Source organism: Notechis scutatus, chromosome 1, assembly GCF_049901735.1.
Source record: "Notechis scutatus isolate UNSWTSFEM ecotype Mainland chromosome 1, rNotScu1.2, whole genome shotgun sequence".
Taxonomy (NCBI): domain Eukaryota; kingdom Metazoa; phylum Chordata; class Lepidosauria; order Squamata; family Elapidae; genus Notechis; species Notechis scutatus.
In genome coordinates, this window is record NC_142009.1 from 292,150,931 (window position 1) to 292,169,488 (window position 18,558).

The window sequence follows — 18,558 nt, forward strand, 5'->3', positions numbered from 1 at the left end:
TAGGTTTCATTTTGGGATGGTATTGTTCCCATTTGGCATGTAGACAACAGTAGTACAAATCATTCGTTGAGGCAGGTGCCCTCCTGGTTCTGTTCCTTGAAGCAGCCAAGCAGCCCAGATTGTTGAAAGGTTGGCATGGCTGCTTCGAGGCCCTCCAGAAATCTTCCACTGGGACAGGTAATTTGCATTCTGTCAGTGAAGCAAGGCTATTCGGGGTCAGGAATGGTGGGTATATGTAGCTTTTTTTTTTTAATACTGTTCCCGGTATGAGCCAACCTTTCCCTCACACATGGTGACTTTGAAGAATCTTATTTGCATAACTCCATCTTTTAATTTGCATACTGAAACTCATGATTCTTTCTTTGTTAAAATAGAATAGAATTTTGAGAACTGATATCTAGCAAATACATGAGTGAGCCATGATATTTAGTAAGTAGGATAGTGTTTTTTTTTTAATGAAAATGTAAATAGCATCAGCTACATGCCGAAGGGCCAATGAAACTGTGTGCCTAATAATCTATATATATGTTTTCTTAAGTTTTCGCGGGTATTTATATGTATGGTATTCAGCTTTGTTCGGGTATTTTCCCACATCATTATAGTTGTGCTTTTAAAGTTGTAGCAACGTTTCGGCAGAATCTCATCTGCCATCATCAGGCTTCTGTATAGTGTTCATACAGAAGCTTGATGATGGCAGATGATTCTGCCAAAAATGTTGCTACTTTAAAAGCACAACTATAAATGATGGAACAACGAACAAAGTGCTGAATATATATATATATATATATATATATATATATATATATATATATATATATGTATATGTATATGTATATGTATATGTATATGTATATGTATATGTATATGTATATATGTATATGTATATGTATATGTATATGTATATGTATATATATATATGTATATGTATATATATGTATATATATATATATATATGAAAATGGCACATACAGTTTAAAAATTAATTGTTTTAAAAATCACATATAATATATAATTGTATAACATATGTACATATGAGCATGTACTTCTTGTGAGTTATTATCAGAGTGTGTGGGCAATTCTTGAATTCCTACATTTTCTATGGTATATTCTGTTAGCTTTCATATCATTTGGATATGGTTTGAATTATGTGTACATTTTTTTATGCATCTGAAGTTGGAACTGAGTTTTCAATTTTTTGTCTATAGTACAGAGTTATAGATATAAAAGTGTTGAATTAATGGGCTGCAGATGAGATCAAAGCACTAGCAGACTGAAATACAAACTTGGCATGTAGCAAGAGATTGGAGTGTAACAAAAGAAGGTGTAGGAAGTCAGAAATGTATGGGTCAGAAAAACACCTGAGATCTATAATAGCGCATAGGGTGAAGATAATAGAAGAAAAAATAAAATTAATCTGGAAAGTTCATTCTATCTGTGATAGTCCTATGCATATCCATAAATATACATCTCTATACGAAACGTTACATGTAACAAATACAAATTATCCACGTGATTTAAATGAATTTAGATGCATTATTTATTGCACAAGAATTGCACAACTGTCGTTTTCACAAGGAACTTAGTATTTTTTCTACTTGAATGATCTATGTGGTGGTTATATCTATGTGTGGTTAATTTCTTATTAATTTCTTACTTCCCCAGCATTCAGATCACAAAAATACTTTTCCCCCCACCCATATCTGAACCAGCCAACACATTCTTTTTTGTGATCAGATCTCGACTTCAAAAGTCCAGAGAGCCACTGATTGGAAGCCAAGGGTTAGATTTCTCTTTGCTGTTGTTAAGTTTTGCTGTCCAGATCTGATAAACCTACTGTAATGCAGTATATTCTACTACACAACCCATTTTAAGAATACATTTTTTTCCTCCTTAATATCTTTGTCTTGATATAATTTGCAGAATGGTCTATATTTGATCTGAAAACCGGCAGAAAAATGGTGCTCCAACGACTTAGAAGTAAGGCTATTGTATTAGTCAAATAAATCTTACTCTGGGGGGTAAAATCAGAGGTGGTATTCAGCAGGTTCTGACCAGTTCTGGAGAACCGGTAGTGGAAATTTTGAGTAGTTCAGAGAACCGGCAAATACCACCTCTGACTGGCCCCGCCCCCATCTATTCTCTGCCTCCTGAGTCCCAGCTGATCGGCTGGGTCTTTTGTTGCCCTGCACAGGAGAACGGAGCTGGAAAGCAGGTTAGTGGGGTGGGGAGGGAATGGGATTTTGCAGTAATTTCCCCCCAGGTTTGGGGAGGGAATGTGGATTTTGCAGTATCCTTCCCCTGCCATGCCCACCAAGCCACGCCACATCCACCAAGCCACGCCCACAGAATCAGTAGTTAAAAAAAAATTAATCCCACCACTGGATAAAATCCAAAGATGGAAGAACTGTTTTATAGGTGGAACAGAAGTGAGGAAGAGTAACATTTTCATTCTTTTACACTTGGGGTTTTCTCCCCATATTAGCTTTTCCTTAGTTGATGGTAATTAAGTGAAATTCAATGTTTGAGTAATTCTATTTGCATTTCAGACTTTTACGGGGCTAGTGTTAGCGGTGAATGGTGATGGAATGGGAGAGTTGGTGTGATGAACCAGGGTGGGATACAAAACGAACACAGTCACAGAAAAAAGGTGAAGCCCCTTTTATTCCTTCACTTTGCTTCCAAGCTCCAAATATCCTTGACGGAAGACAAAAAAACTCCCACACAAACAGTTACAAGAAGGAGGGGAAAAAGCAACCCAAACCAGGCAAGATAAGGGCTAGGGGACATCCACAGATAACAGAACACACACTGGGAAGGACGCCAAACTCAGGAACCATAAACTAGAGATATTTCCACACTTTATTTCCAGCGCTGACCTGTACGCATGTTTTGTCCTCTTATTCAGTTGTCACAGCTGCAGCCCATGAAGAGGATCAAGGCCCTCTCCTCCCCAGTAGACCATGTCTCTCCCTTCTCCTCTCCTCCCTGCGTGCCCTAGAATGGAGAGGGGATGGGCCTGGGTCTTCCTCTGACTGGTCAGCTGGCCTCTGCCCTTCCCCAGCCTCCTCCACAACCTCCGGAGCCACACTTCCACTCCCTGTCAGCTGTTCCTCCTCTCTCTCAGAGTCAGTTTCCACCAGGGGCATGACAGTTGGGATCCATAGTGTTTCCTGAAATGTCTCCTGTTAGTATTGTCCACATATTAGAATGTTACAAATGCAAGGCCATAGAAAGTGGTGGAAGGTTGAGAATATTACCCTCTGAAAACAGAGCTCTCTCTCCTATCCTTGAAGACAGGGATCTAAAAAATTGTCTGAGCGTTACAAAACCTTGCAGAGATCTTTTGGTTACAGCCTAAGTTGATTAATTGTAGGAGCTTTAAACCATCAATCATTTGAGGAACTTTGCATCTGGATAGGTACATTATTTTTGAAGGAAAAAGCAGGATTCCTTTATTTTCAGCGGATGCATATAGACATTCTAACTGTCATCCTTTTGGAAGAATTTCCTTTATATGTGAAATAAGGTAGAATAAATCTTCTGGACTCATTTTATATGCGTGTTTATGAAAAAAATAAAATAAAATTGGTCACAATTCAACAAAAGCAACTTTTAAATAAATAAGAAGACTTGAAACAAATTAATATAATTATGAAATCTTGCAGCTCTATTTAAATATAAGATGGATGAATTACTTTATTTTGGTCCATTTCATTTTTGCATGTATAACTTTTTTCTTTCACAATTCTGCAGAGGTTTCAAGTTTTTTAAAAATGGACAAAATGTGCATTATTTTTCCAGAAAATATACATTGCATAAGTGTTTAATGCTACAATGTGCACTTTATATAGTTTAACCTGACACATAGAAATATGTCTTTCTTTGTGTATATATGCATGCAAATATATAGCCAAGCCATCCCTCCCTGATATACTGTGAAAATCAGACAATAATATTGTTTGATCTTATATTGTACATAGTGGTTAAGGCACCAGGACACAAAGCAAGAGACTGTGAGTTCTAGTCCTGCCTTAGTCATAAAAGCCAGCTGAGTAACCTTGGGACAGTCATTTTTCTCTCAGCTCAACTCGCCTCACAGGGAAAATAGGAGGAAAATGTGTTGGATGCTGCCTTGAATTATTTGTAAAAATAATTAAGGCAGGATATAAGCAAACAAATAAATATTAATTCAAGTAATCAAATCAGGATGCTTAACTTTAAAAAGTGGATAAAATCGTCAAAGGTTGTGAATGAACAATATATTGTATCAATGGAAGTTTTTTTTCCTGCCCAAAATGTTCCTGATTCCATGTCCCCCTGGCTTTTGCTACTTCTCAAAGCCCAGTTGGATCTTTTAATCACTCCCAATCTAGCTTGTAAGAAGAGCTGCTTTTTGGATTCAATGTATAGTCCCAGGAAGCTGCTTTTGCTGTTCATTTAAATAGAGGAAAGTATATATGTTCCTGACTTCTCATTTTTGCTTAGTTTATTAGATACATTTATAATGTGTTTTATATCACACTTCTTAACATCTGACAATTGCTGTTTACAATATAATTGTAACAGGATCATCATAAGATATATAATGCTTGATTAAATTAATAGAATAAGAGTGCAAATATCCATACAAATAGCTAAATAAAACCTCCAACCAATTGATTAAAATAAAATTTAAAATAACTACTAAATATTTAAAAATATGAATATCACTAAGGATAATACAGGTAAATAGCCTAGAACTTTGTGTGATTTCTTTGCACTCTGGAGCTTTGTCTCCCATTTCTGCAAAAATTGCTCCTAATAGTAGAATTATATAGGTGCTTGTAAACAGGGAAGAGGAGAGAAAGATGAAGTGATGTTATACATACCAAGGTCTGTTTGTCTGAAGGCACCAGCTATTGATATTGAAAAGGTGATGCTTTTCCTCTTAATTCATGCCACTCTTTCCCCTTGGTATAAATGTACATGTGTTTTCATTTTTCAATATTTTAAAACATTTATTGGAATGAGATATTTTAAGAGACCTAATCTCCCAAATATTATCACATAATTGTTGAACATGATAGTCAACACTGAAAGCAAAGATGGATCATTATTATTCAAATACATTGGGACATATTTCTTGGGCCTATGGCAGGGATAGATACCCTACACCCTATACACTAATTTAATCTCTTGTCACAAAGGTATTTCTCCCACCCCCCAAGAGGCAATTGGACTTTCTTGTTTTTCTTTGAAGACATTTTGCTTCTCATCCAAGAAGCTTCTTCAGCTCTGACTGGATGGTGGGCAATGGAAGTCCAGTCAGAGTTAAAGAAGCTTCTTGGACGAGAAGCAAAATGTCTTCAAAGAAAAACAAGAAAATCCAATTGCCTCTTGGGGGTGGGGGAAAGCACGTTTGGTACAACCATGACCTGATGACTGAGAATCTCCATAGACAGAATAATCTATTGGGTTCCTCTAAAATAGATTCACTTTGATCTATAATGCTTATCTTCTTTGGTTGGCTTGTCAGTTATAATGTGTAACTGCAATATGGAGGTAGTCCTCAGTTTATAACTATTTGCTCAGTGGTGCTGAAAAAAATTAACTTATGATGATCCATGACTAAAGTTACCACTATTGTAATGGTATGACAGCCAAAATTTGGGCACTTTTTGACCTCAGGATCACTTCAGTTCTCCCCACCTGTCCAACTGCCATTTTGGCCACCTTGCACCCTGCCTTGTGAGACAAAAGCAGCCCCAGAACCACACAGCTCTGGGGCTGTTTGTGATGCCCAGAGGGGCCTCAGCTCCAGAGTCCCAGAGAAGCCTCCAGAGAACCCACCTCAGCAAGGTCCAGCAAGCGTTTGCCCACCCTGCTGCCTTCACTTCACTCGCCACCGACCTTTCACCTTTTCTGCCCAGCCACTGTGGCTGAAGCAGCTGTGCCCAGCTTCTCCAGTGAACGTTTCCTCCACATGGTTCCTTGAGCCTTTGGAACACTGCACAATCTTTATAAAAGCGTCTCCCTGGAGAAGCTGGATCCGAAAAGGGGATAGAAAAAGATGAAAGGTCAGCATGGGAAACTATCAAGTGAATGCTTGATCGTTTGCTTCCTTGGCCAAACTGGTGAACCATGTGGGAAGTGGGGAGAGCAGGCAGCTAAACAAACAAACGCTTGCTGGGGTTTCATGAGCGCTACAGCTTGCCACTGTGCTCCTTGGGTGAGCTGGGGAGTCATGTGTAAGGAATCATTGAAGAAGTTATAGTGTTCAGGTGGATGTTGATGTCAAAAGAAGACAGCAAAACAACTGGGCACAAAAGGTGAGAGGTTCATGTGGGGAACTAGGAAAGAAGGCAGCTGGGTGAATGAATGCTTCCTCTAGCAGACTGTGGTGGCTGAGGTTCCCGGCATATGGGAAGCATCCCCAGAGCTGTGCAGTCCCTGCTTGCTACCTCACAAGGCAGGAGGCAGGGTTGCCAAGGGGAAGACGTGTGGGAAATAGGTGAGTGGTGAGAGCTGGAAGCAGTCTCTTACCTTACTAAAGCTTGGGACAGGGAGGGACCAAGTCCAGAAAGGCTTGGATTGAGATTCTTGGTTAACAATCTCAATGGAAAAGTGCTGTGGTTGCTCTTATAAGTCAATGTGGTCATGTGACATCTTGCTTTACAATAGCAATCCTGGTCCCAAACTGTGGTTGTAAGTCAAGGACTACCTGTAATCATTTGTATTAAGAAGAAAAAGAATGAAAATCTGGCAAAGTAAGTACATTTCAGATATCCTTAATTAAGCATGTCATCTGGTGGGACCTTGGAATTGTGCCTCTTTGCCTCTTTGTTCTATACCTACCCTATAGAAGAGTATCCCTCCAGAGGCTGCCACTTGAATGCAATTCTGAAAGGCATTGAAAACTCAGTTATTCTCCAAGTCTTAAGGTAGGATAGTGATGAGTCTCTGTAAGATTTGGTTTTGTCTGGTATGATTTTTCATTCTCTGGGTGCCTATCTCTGATTTTCTTATTCTACCTGTGAGTGTCAAAAGCCCAGAGTTTCTGGGATTTGGGTTTTTTCTCTTAAAATCTATAAACAATCAAATAAAAGGCATAAACTCCATTACTTGTAATATCTGGCAATTTTCAAAAATAATATTCCTGGTTCTACAGGATGCACAATAGACATTGTATATAATGCACCTTGGAAGCTCTGTTCTCAAAACAGTTCCTCTAATTGCAGTACTCTCAGGACTGTCCTCGAGAAAGATCCAGTATTCTCCCCTGTGATTTCAAGGTTGCACTTATTTAGCCAGCTTCTTCTCAACTTTTTCCCCATGTTTCAGGAAGTGAGACCCTTGTTTGAGGGGAGCGTGGAAAAGCCTGGCAAAAAGAATAGGGCACTTTGTGTTAGGACAGTACTATGGATTGGAAGAACTAACACATTTCAACCTCTTCAGATATTAGAGCACTTCCACAGCATTTCTATATACTAGTAGGACTCTTTCCATTCCAGTACTCCTCCAAAGGAGTGTGCAGTGGATCCGCTCTTTCCATTTAATGCAAAATAAAATAAAATAAAATTCTAACACTCTTCCCAGTCTATGATTTTAGCACGTGTTTTGTGTATTTGGTGGTTTGCAAATAATTTGAGTGGTTATAATACATAGGGTGGAGCTGCCTGGCTACCAAGACATCATTTTCTCTTTTTTTTTTTGAGCCATGAATGTGGCATAATATCATCCAATCGGTTTTGCAGCAGGCACTTTTCCTAATGCCTACCTGCCTATCATCATCTATTGAATTTCCGTGTTGCTTTTCATTTGGAGATTGAAGTAGCATATATTGTGTTCCCTCCTTTTATTTCTCCTCATAACAAAAGCCTTGAGGTGTAGATGAGATTGAGACAAATTGAAGGATGGAGAGCCACTGATGAGTTTCCAGTTCAAAGGAAACCAGTGCCTCAGTTTTCCCCACTTTCAGTTCAAAACTTTAACTCTTGTATCATGCTGGAACTCTGCACTGCATGGTTGCAGAATGCTGTGGTAGCTGAAGGGAAGGTGGCTAGTTCTAAAGAAACCTTTTAGGTTGCAGAAGCTGGAACTCAATATGGGTGAGATCATTTCTCTTAAAAGGTCAGCTGCTTTTCAGGAGCCAGGAGGGGGATTAAACTAGAGTTGCAGTTTGGGTTACAAAGCAGCTGAATCAGAAATAAATTGGCTCCGCTACCAAACTCAGCCAACATTGTGGGATCACAGAGATCCAGAACTGTTTCTGAACTGGTGCAGAGTCATTTTGTGGACGTGCTGCTAACAAGGGCAAAAGAACAGAACTAAAAACACAATCCTGCTTCCCAAAGCAGTTTCCCTCCCCTGCTGCTTGTCAAGAAGTATATCCCAGGCATTTAACTTTGTTTCATTTTGCAGAGGCTTTCAGGCACTTTATTATTGTCCTTCTCTTGGTCTGCCTGTTTTTCATAGTGTTTTCTGTTACCTCATTGATTTTTATGATGTGACCTTTAATTGTTTTAAGCCATGTTTACTGTTATAATAAGAGATCTTTTAAAAGTGACGAAATCAATAAAACCTGGAAAGGGGAGACAGAGGACATTTGTAGATTGTAGGTGATCCTGCTGAATTGTAATTCACTTGCAACGGTTTAGGAAATGCAGAGCTGATTCATTTACTTGGATAATTATTGATGGTTGTTAAATGCTAAACCTTGATGGTCTGTAGAATGTATCCTCTTTTTTTGGTGCAATATGGCTTTGCTGCTTCCTTTTGTTTTCTTCTGTATGGCTGTTGTTATTGATTTGCAAACTTTTCTTTAGAGGCTTGTCATTGGAAACCTCTTTTGTATCTTTTCCAGCATCCTGTCTTGTATTCCCTAACAGATGTACTAAGCTAATGTCTCTTTTCAAGCATGGCCCTTCAAAGTCAAACTCGGATCACAGGGCAGGTAGGAAGCAGAGGATTTGCTTCCCCTTGTAGCCACCCTCAAGAAGCTGTAGCACTGGCAGTCAACCAAGCCATAACACAGCCAGTTCTGTGGTCCTGGCATTGACGGTGATGGGAGTAGCAAAGAAAAGCAGTGAACATTTAAAAGTTGGATGGAGTTCTGTTGCCAAAATGGCAAGCGGAACAGCGGCAACAACTGCAGCACCCCCACCCTTCCTGTTTCAATGTTTACACTGCTGGCCCAACACTGCAAATTGATTTTCAGTCCTTATAACATTGAATTCTTGGATGTTGTAACTAACTGGACTCAATCCAGCTTCAGAACAACCCACCAAAGATCTAATGAACTCTCCAATTAAGTAAAAGCCAGGAATAACTCCGATTCAGATATGTGTGACCTTTCTCCTGATCATAATAGGCTCAGGCAGGCTCTGCTTTTTGTCCCTTCTGTCTTCTTTTCTTGCAGGACACCCTCTTCCTTTTCCGTTCTGTATATTTAATGGAAGGGGGTCAAGTCCCGTTAGGTGCTTGTAGCAGTCACTGCTGCTGAGCTTCCTCACAGTGCCTACGCCAGGTCGAGTGTCATTGCCAGCAGCACTCTTGGCGGGATGAAGGTTGCATTAGTGAACAGTAATTGAAATGCAAAATAACATTTTGATCGAGCGAGCAGGCTGTTTATTTATCAGATCAATAGCCCAGATGCCCCATCTGGAGAAGTCAGCGTGATAATAAGTGATAGGATTCCAAGGGCAAGTAGAACATGCACAGTAGGGAAGACCAGTGAGGAGGGTGGGGTGTGCAATAGGGTCAGTGCCTTCAAAACATGCTCCCACCCCTCTTTCTTCTCAAAGGTTGCTGTCTTCCTAGCAGCTCACCATGGACAGCAGCTTTTCCCTCATGTAGTTACAGGAAATCCAACACCACTTAGATAACCCATTACATCCAATTTTAGATTCCATGAGAGAAAAGTTTCTTTTCTGGTATTGCACAAGAGGGGCAGAATTCTGGTCTAGGTCCCATTCATTCTAGAATATCTATGATGATTTTCATTGCTATGTATAAAATTGAGCTGGTGTAATAATTTTATATATTACTTGTTGCACACAGTTATAAACTGTCTTGTTCCTTGGACTCTAGGCAAATACATTAGCTAAGAATACCTTCTTAAAATCTTAAGTAAACAACTTCAACAAAACTAATAAAACCAATAAAAGTCTCACTATAAAAAAGTGAAGTGGTTGTCCACGCACACATTATGAAGATAAGTGTTAAGAAGTATATGGAACAGTTACACCAGACTGAAATAGGAAGCAGCTGCTTTAATGATTAAAAAAAAGAGGTGCTCTGTGTGTACTTTCTTTGCACAGCCTAACTAGTAAGGCTTTGAGTGTTTCTCTTTTGCTTTGAAGGGAAGAAGGGGCTTCAGAGGATGGATGGGCACAAACTATTTAAAGTAAATATGTCTTTTCCTGGGCTGGTGTAATAGCTGCTCAGTGAGTTGTTGCTGATAGCTGAATACACAACAGAGACTTTTTCTCATCTCTAACTTTATTTTTTTCTCTTTATAGAATCAAGCGCATCATATTTTGTTGCTCCTTATGTGCTTTTGATAGCCAGATCCATCTCTTCATATTTTTCTTATCATGTTTAAGAACACCAGTTCACTTTTAGAAATCAAATTTAAAAGGTTATATTGTCGTCTGAAAGTCAGTACATCAACCCCAAATTTCTGTTTATTAAGTCCCTTAAGATTTTCTAGTTGGCATTTAACAGGTAACCTCTTTAGTTGCTAGGCAAGCAGTTCTGATGTTAGGCCTATGGGGAAGCATTATATTCATTATGTAATTAATATGCAGGACAGATGCTTTGCTGTCATTGAAATTACTCCTCAGAAGAACTGCTGTTACCCCCACACTCATCTACACAACAGGAGATGCATTCATATTTCTCTGATGTCATGTCTATGTTTAGCCTTCAATAGCTATAAGTAAGAGGACCTAACAAGATATAATGGAATTTATCCTTATTGTTTCCATTGACAACCCTTGATACTGATTGGATGACAAACTATCAAATGTTAATCAGGAGAGGTAGCTTTCCTGGGCTCAGTAAGACTAACCGCATCCCTCAGGTGCTTTAATCACAAAATAAATAATCTTTGAAGGTCCCTTAACTTTCAAAGCAACTTGCTTCTTGCCATGGGGAAAAAATATGTTGAAAAACTTTTCAGCTTGCCTGTAGCGAACCACACACTGCTCTGAAGCAAAGTCTTGATTTTCTCTCATCTTGATTATCGTAATCATCTTCTCAGTCACATTCCCCCTCCACCTTGACCCTCTGATCTGTATAAGATTTTTAGAATAATACATGATTATGGGTTTTTTTAAAAAATGATATTCATTTTACATCTAACATAAACTTCTTATTTGTCGTATTTACTTTTGAATGCAGTTCCTCTCTGACTGGAAAGTGATCTGATGGCTTGATGGATAGCTGAGAAATGAACATTCACTTCAGCTTGTATTTTTTTTTTTTTAAAAGATACTTTTCAGCAGTGTTGACTATAATTTAATTTTTGGGAACTGAATTTACTGACCTTTTTCAGAAGATGAAATAAGTAGTAATTTGAATTTGTATCCTTACATTATAGGTCATATTTAGAATGTTGCATCCAATCAAGGGGAAAAAAACACTGTTAAGTTGGCAACACGGACAAAATGAGCATAAGAATACTCATTTAATTTGGAAAAAAAGATGTGCTCAAATCAGATGACAGTGTTTTAGCAATATAGCAACATCATACCACAAAAGGTCAAGTTAAAGAAGTAGTAAATAGAAGAATTAATATCTAATTATTGAATATTGAAGAACTGTATTTAAAGTAAGAAGAAAATGTTAAATTTATTTATTTATTTATTATGTCAATTGCTTACAAGATAATAGGTATAAGTAAAAACATAGTTATGAACACATGGATACATATAAGAAAAATAAAAAATATATAAAAGAAACAATAGGACAGGGACGGTAGGCATGTTGGTGCGCTTATGCACGCCCCCTACAGACTTCTTAGGAAAGGGGTGAGGTCAATAGTAGACAGTCTAAGATTAAAGTTTTTGGGGTTTGGGGAAAAAAACACAGAGTCAGGTAGAGTATTCCAGACAATGACCACTCTGTTGCTGAAGTCGTATTTCCTGCAATCAAGTTTGGTGTGATTAACCTTGAGTTTGTATCTATTGTTTGCTCTAGTGTTGTTATAGTTGAAGCTGAAGTATTCATTGACAGGTAGGACATTGCAATGTATGATTTTATATACTATACTTAGATCGGACCAAAGGCGGTTTTCTAGGTCTAGAATTTCGAGTCTGGTGGCATAAGGTATTCGCAACGAGTAGAGGAGTGGAGAACTCTTCTTGTGAAATATTTCTGGACTTTCTCAACTGTGCTAATATCAGATACGTAATGTGGGTTCCAGACTGATGAGCTGTATTCGAGTATTGGTCAATTGCTTTTTTAAAATAGTTTGGAATAATTACTCTTAAACTGGGCTGGAATAAAGAATCACATTTGATTCATAATATACAATAGTTGAAGTTATGAAAGATATAATGTGTTTTTAATGTTCATAATTATGACTATTTTAGCAGAGGATTGTTTGTTATTCCCCTCCCCTCCTTTTTTTCTTTGTACCACTATGGGCTGCCTCAACTAGAGTATAAATGTTGGAATGTAATTCTATATGCTATGTGTTCTTCATGCAAAAAAAAAAAAAAAAAGTTCAGTTTATTTTGCCTTGGGAACTCTTGGCCTTTGTGGTTTTGTTGCACTAAATGAAAGTTGGGCTTTCTTTTCCTGACCTAACCTCAACCGCCTGAACTTCATTTTTTCTCAGTTTATAGTATGCTATTTTTAACAGAAATTTTACAGCATAACTTGAGACTAGAAAGTAGTTAGAAGACCATGCTGCTTTTTAGACAGGCTTGGGTTATTTTGTCTTGATTAAATATGTGGGTGCTGAAATAAATATCTAAATGTACCAATATAATCCTCTATATTATCATCGTATTACATCTATACAAAGTAATGAATACAATCCATTAGAAAACTTTCTTTTGCAACAGTGGTATTATGCTGAACGATATTTGTGCTGAATTTTTATTTTTTTATATTATTTATTTATTATTAAATTTGTATATCTTCCATCTTGCTTCCCAGAATGATTCCTCTTCAAACAATTCTTTGAACACTTATATAAGCTGTTTATTTATTTATATTTCTTTGTTAAATTTACATACTATCCATCCCTCTATTTGAGATGACCCCGAGTGACTTACAACATAATAAATAGAAAAATAAAAACTATTATAAATATGAAAACAAATTAAAATTACAAAAGATTGAATGTAGACTAGAAGACTATAAGTTTAGAGCTGAATGGCAGTGGTACCTTCTCTGTCACTGCACCAACCACTTCCAGCCTACAATACTAATATCTGTATTTCAGCATTCCTTCATTATATTCAGGGTGATCAAAGGATATTTTAAAAAAACCCAAAATAAATTCTCTATATCAGAAGTGTTTGTATAACTAAATTTCAAAATATGATGTATTTGTGTGTGTATCAGGCTTCTTTTAAAACATAGCAATGTGCCTCAGTTCTCCAAACACTGCTTTTCATATTCAAGAACTTACTGATAGAAGACTCCCGTAGACAAAAAGGTGTGAAAATTGTTTGTGTGTGTGCATGATTGGTCTGTTGCCATATCCAAAAATCAAAACCTGTATTTATATGTCTATTGCAGGGTTTCAGTTCTTAGCCTTTTGTCTCATCTTTTTAAATCAGCACAGAGTTCGCCTTCTTTTCATAGTCATAACATTGGAAGCACCCATTCATTCAGCTGATATAACTTAATTCATTTGCTAACATAAAAGCTTCTGTCTGGCCTGAGAACTGCTGATTTCTACCTTGCCATTTGTTTCACTTCTTACAGTGGCTATATTCAGTATAAATAGCAAATTCTTTTTCATAGTTCTGTTTTACAATGAGGAAAAGTAGACAAAATTATGACTTACAATGAACATTTAAAATTTGCTCCAGAATAGTTTATAGCATATAATTAAATGTTGTGAATAAGTAGGTTGCAGGGTACATGAGTATGGACCTTATGTATGTGTTGCTCTCCTAAGTAACAACAGTTCAGAGAATAAGGAACTAGTCAAAACAGGGAAACATTCAATGGGCATAATATATGTATACAGAAGTTTTCAGACGAGGCTGAATTTCTAGTAACTTGCTTCATTCATTTATTTGTACAAAATGATGTCATTTTCCATTTTTATCCCTTCTATCATCTCTCACACTTTGGCAATTTTTCTATTCAGAAAGAGTCCAGTGAAGGATGGAATAATTGCATGATTCCTTTGATTGGCAATGCTGTAAGCACCTCTCTTGAACCACTCAAGTTAAAATCAAATTATATCAAGTTAATTTCAGTCCTAGAACCTCAGATTCTTATTGTTGGAAAGGGGCTTTTTAGGATATCCAAATTAAAGTATCCCTGACAGATGGCCAATGAAAAATACCCCACCATCTCTCTAGATAATTTTTTTCAAATTATGTTGTTAGAAATATGTCCTAACATCCAGCCAGAATATCTTCTTATATTTTAAATACATTGTTTGGTGATATGAAATCTGAAACAATGGAGGACAAAACTTAATTTTCTTCTGTGTGATGTTCCTTCAGACTTTTCAAGAGTTCTTTTCAGGGGGAGGAGTGGCAGAACCTGGGATGGGGGGAGTTAAAAGAAAAATCAGCCTAGAATCTCTATGTAGCCACAAGTATACTAAGTCCAACCCTCTCCACTCCAACTTACATGCACACACAGCATGGAGAATTCAAGGGTTTTATTGAAGGCCTTTCCAACAGTCTTTCAGTCCAGCATCAAGGCAACCCCCCCAAAAAACAAATTCCCAGCTCAGTTCTGGAATCCACAAAGCTGGAGCAGTCCACAAGGCAGGACAAAATAGAAGCAAGGCAGGGTACAAAGATCAAGGTCCACCACCTGGGTCTGGAGAACAGGGTTCAAGGCAAAGGCAAATCTGAGAGGCAGGTCCAAGAGTCAAGGCACAAATCCACCGTCTAAAATCCACGGCCAGGGTCAGGAAGCTCACTTTAAAAATTGGCAAACAGTACACTCCAAAAGGGATGTGTTGTTCCCAGAGTCATTTCCAGTGTGGGGGAATTCAGCTGATTTGCACCGGTTCAAGTGAACCAGTTTTTAAATTACCCACTCACCCCACTATCAAAGTGCATCCTGGGTGCAGCGCTGTGCTGCAATGGAGAAATGGGCAACAGAGCAGCTGGTGCGAGGGAAGGAGAAGACCACTTTCCCTCCCTCATGCCAGCTGCTCATTTGCCCATTTCCTCATTGCAGAGTAGCACCCAAGATCCACTTTGATGGGGGTGGTAATTTAACAACTAGTTCGCCCAGGGTCAGGTTGGCCGTCTCAGGAGGCCCATCCTGCATATGCACGGGAGCTGGGGATGGGGATTGTTAAATGATTTGAATCCCACCACTGGTCATTTCCCTTCTCCTGCTGCACTAAATAGCCAAAACCTGGTGCAGCCCATCAAGAGGGGCGAGACTGCCACCTCATGAGTAGCTAGGCCAATCTCTGTTGCTTTTGTCTCTTGTACGCCCTGAATGCTCTCAGATCAGGGGGGCAGTTCCTCCTCCTCCTCCTCCTCCTCCTCCTCCTCACTGGCCTGTCTGCAGCTTCATGCTGTCTCCATCTGAAGCCTCAGGGCTATCCTGCTGCAGCTGTGCCTCAACTGACCCATGCTCATCTGGCTGCTCCTCTGATAACTCCTGCGACCACTCTGCCATGCTTGAACTTGTTGCTCCCAGCTCAGAGCCACCAGCCCCTCCAGATGTATAGACACCCCCCGCTCTTGATGTGCCTGGGACTGACTCATTCTCTTTTGAGTTGGCGTCCAGAGCGGTGTCTGGGGAAGTATCTGAAGAGGCCATCACAAAACCCCTCTTGAATTCTGTTAACCTGCTCCTAGTGCCAAAATAGTGCTAATTGTTAGTTGAATAGATTCCTATGTAAGAAATTAGGCATGTAAGAAATTAGATTAATGTGAACTTCATGTATGGCCCTGGTTTTTTTGCGCCTGACAGTAGTACTCCCTGAGCAGAATCAACCTACCAATTTATCTTAAACTGAATCTGACCTATTTAGTTTTCAAAGTTTTAGCAATCGATCACTTCAGAAAACTATGAAATATTAGGGAATTAGTAATATAATCTTAATATGTTTTACTAAAACATATTAAAAGTACATCCCATTGAATTAAATGGTATTTACTCCTAGCTGTGTATAAAAATTTAGCCTTAATGATATTAATATAATTTATCTGTAAAATTAGTTTAGCCATAGTAGAAAATATTCCTTTTACAACTGATTTAATTACTTGATAATGAGCTAAATATCCTCATGTTATTTATTATGTGATTTGGTAAGTAGTACATGGATGGATAAATTTAGGTCTGTGAATTACAGTGTATATATATTAGCTTTCCTTTTGTATTTATGGCAACTTGATGGCAAATAATAGTCATCTCCTGCATGCTGGATACAGTTTATCTGCTGATTGGTTGTTATTCCAAATTCTGAATCCAAGTCTCAGTCTTGCAAAAGGAATCCTCACCTTATCTCCTAGGTTGCAAGAATGCTGTCTGTAAAGGTAATATCTAGATAGATATTCTATTACATTTTAAAAAGATACATCCCCAGAATCTTATATATGAAGTAAACCTCTATTGTAAACTTGTTTGAGTATACACTGAAATATTAAAAACCAAGCTTATGGTTATTATTGATTGTATTGTCCCCTGTGGAAATAAACCTCAATTAGTCTCTAAAGCATATTTTTTCACATTAATTCCCATATTGTACTATGCATTTTAAGTGAATTGGAGGGGAACTAGAAAATCTATGAAAGTAGAGGAGAAACCTATTGTCAGAATATATGAAGACAGATAAGTGTTACTATTTTAAAGATTACTGATTCATGTTTATGCAGGGTCCCAATCTCAGATGTTTTTAATTTTCAAGCAAATCCAGTTGGGAGAATTGGGACTGAAATATACAGAAGGAACCCAGTGTCAGATAATATGCATGGCCCTACCTTTTAAGCACATATTTCTCTGAATATATGAATAGATGCATGTAAAACATTTAAACATTCAAAATGCATGGTGTGAATATTTTGATCTTCATTTACTTATGAACACAAGTAGTCCTTGAATTACAACAGTTCTTTTAGTTCAAAATTACAACAGCACTGAAAAAGTGACTTATGACCATTTTGCACACTTATGACCATTGCAGCATCCCCATGGTCATGGGATCAAAATTCAGATGCTTGGCAACTGACTCATATTTATGACGGTTGCAGTGATCCCCTTTTACGACCTTCTGACAAGCAAAGTCAATGGGGGATCCAGATTCACTTAATAACCTTGTTACTAAGTTAACAACTTCAATGATTCACTGAACAAGTGTGGCAAGATAGATTGTAAAATGGGGCAAAATTCATTTAACAACTGTCTCACTTAGCACCAGAAATTGTGGGCTGCCTTGTGGTTGTAAGTTGAGAATTATCTGTACAGGTAAGTATATTATTCTTTACTAAAAATTCTCTGAAGGTATTATTGTGCTGAAAGTAGCAATTTAAAGAAGAGTTTAGATGGAAAAAGGAGCTTTTTCATTCCTAATATTAATGAAGCACATATAAGCTACCATACCCATATCTATTCAATAGTAAATATTACACAATTCAATCATACTTTGGCAGGATTGCAACCTAATTTAGTATGTACTAAGATTTAATCTCCTTACTTTTTTAAATAGAGGGAAGGCAACAATATAGAATAAAAGGCTAATGTCAGAGCAATGTTGTTTAGCCCCATTTTGCATTTTAAAATATAATCATTAGGACATTTTTAAGCAAATACTTTTATTATAACAGCTATTGATAACTTATTTTCAATAAGGCAAATTTGATACCAAGCAATTAAACAATTGCCCATTTTGTCAATAATGCATAATCAATGGATTCTTAAGCAAAGAGAGGTAACCTCTAAAAGTAGAACCAAAGAAAAATCAAATTTCTTATTTGTATGGGGGCATTTATTTGATAGTTTTTCCTAATCTACCCCCACTTCAATTTATATAAAGTTAAATTCTGAGAGAAGTTAACAATTCCCAAAATTCACAAGCTACCTCAAGATTTGAGCAGATTGTCCTGTTCAGTATTATAGATTTCAATGAATGTACATTTAGAACTGTCCAGGGTGCTGAATTAGCTCCTAGCTTCTTCATATTTTATTAGATTTGTCTATTGTGGCAAACGTGCAGTCTTAACATATGATCAGAATACGTAGTAGACCTTTTTCTATTTGGAAGAGGATAATATTTGAAAAATTTACAATGTTTGTCAGTTCATTTCTGCTTGAGATATAAATTAACAGTGACAGTTTCCATGTGGGGGAACAATTAGGATAGCCTGTCACTGGAAGTAAATGGGTTGCAACAGCTTTTGAGACTTTAAATAA

General features: G+C 37.7%; 1 protein-coding gene across 3 annotated transcripts in view; it reads left to right on the forward strand.

Moving 5' to 3' along the window:
- The window catches only part of ESRRB (estrogen related receptor beta), a 103,928-nt gene that overhangs the window by 29,440 nt on the left and 55,930 nt on the right, over positions 1–18,558 (forward strand). The window contains exon 1 of one of the 3 annotated variants that reach the window (XM_087951952.1): positions 2,570–2,647. The exons of the other annotated variants lie outside the window; for them this stretch is intronic. The gene's annotated coding sequence lies outside the window, so the exon portion shown is untranslated. Of the gene's footprint in view, positions 1–2,569; positions 2,648–18,558 lie in introns of those variants that run through there. 3 annotated transcript variants of the gene reach the window in all.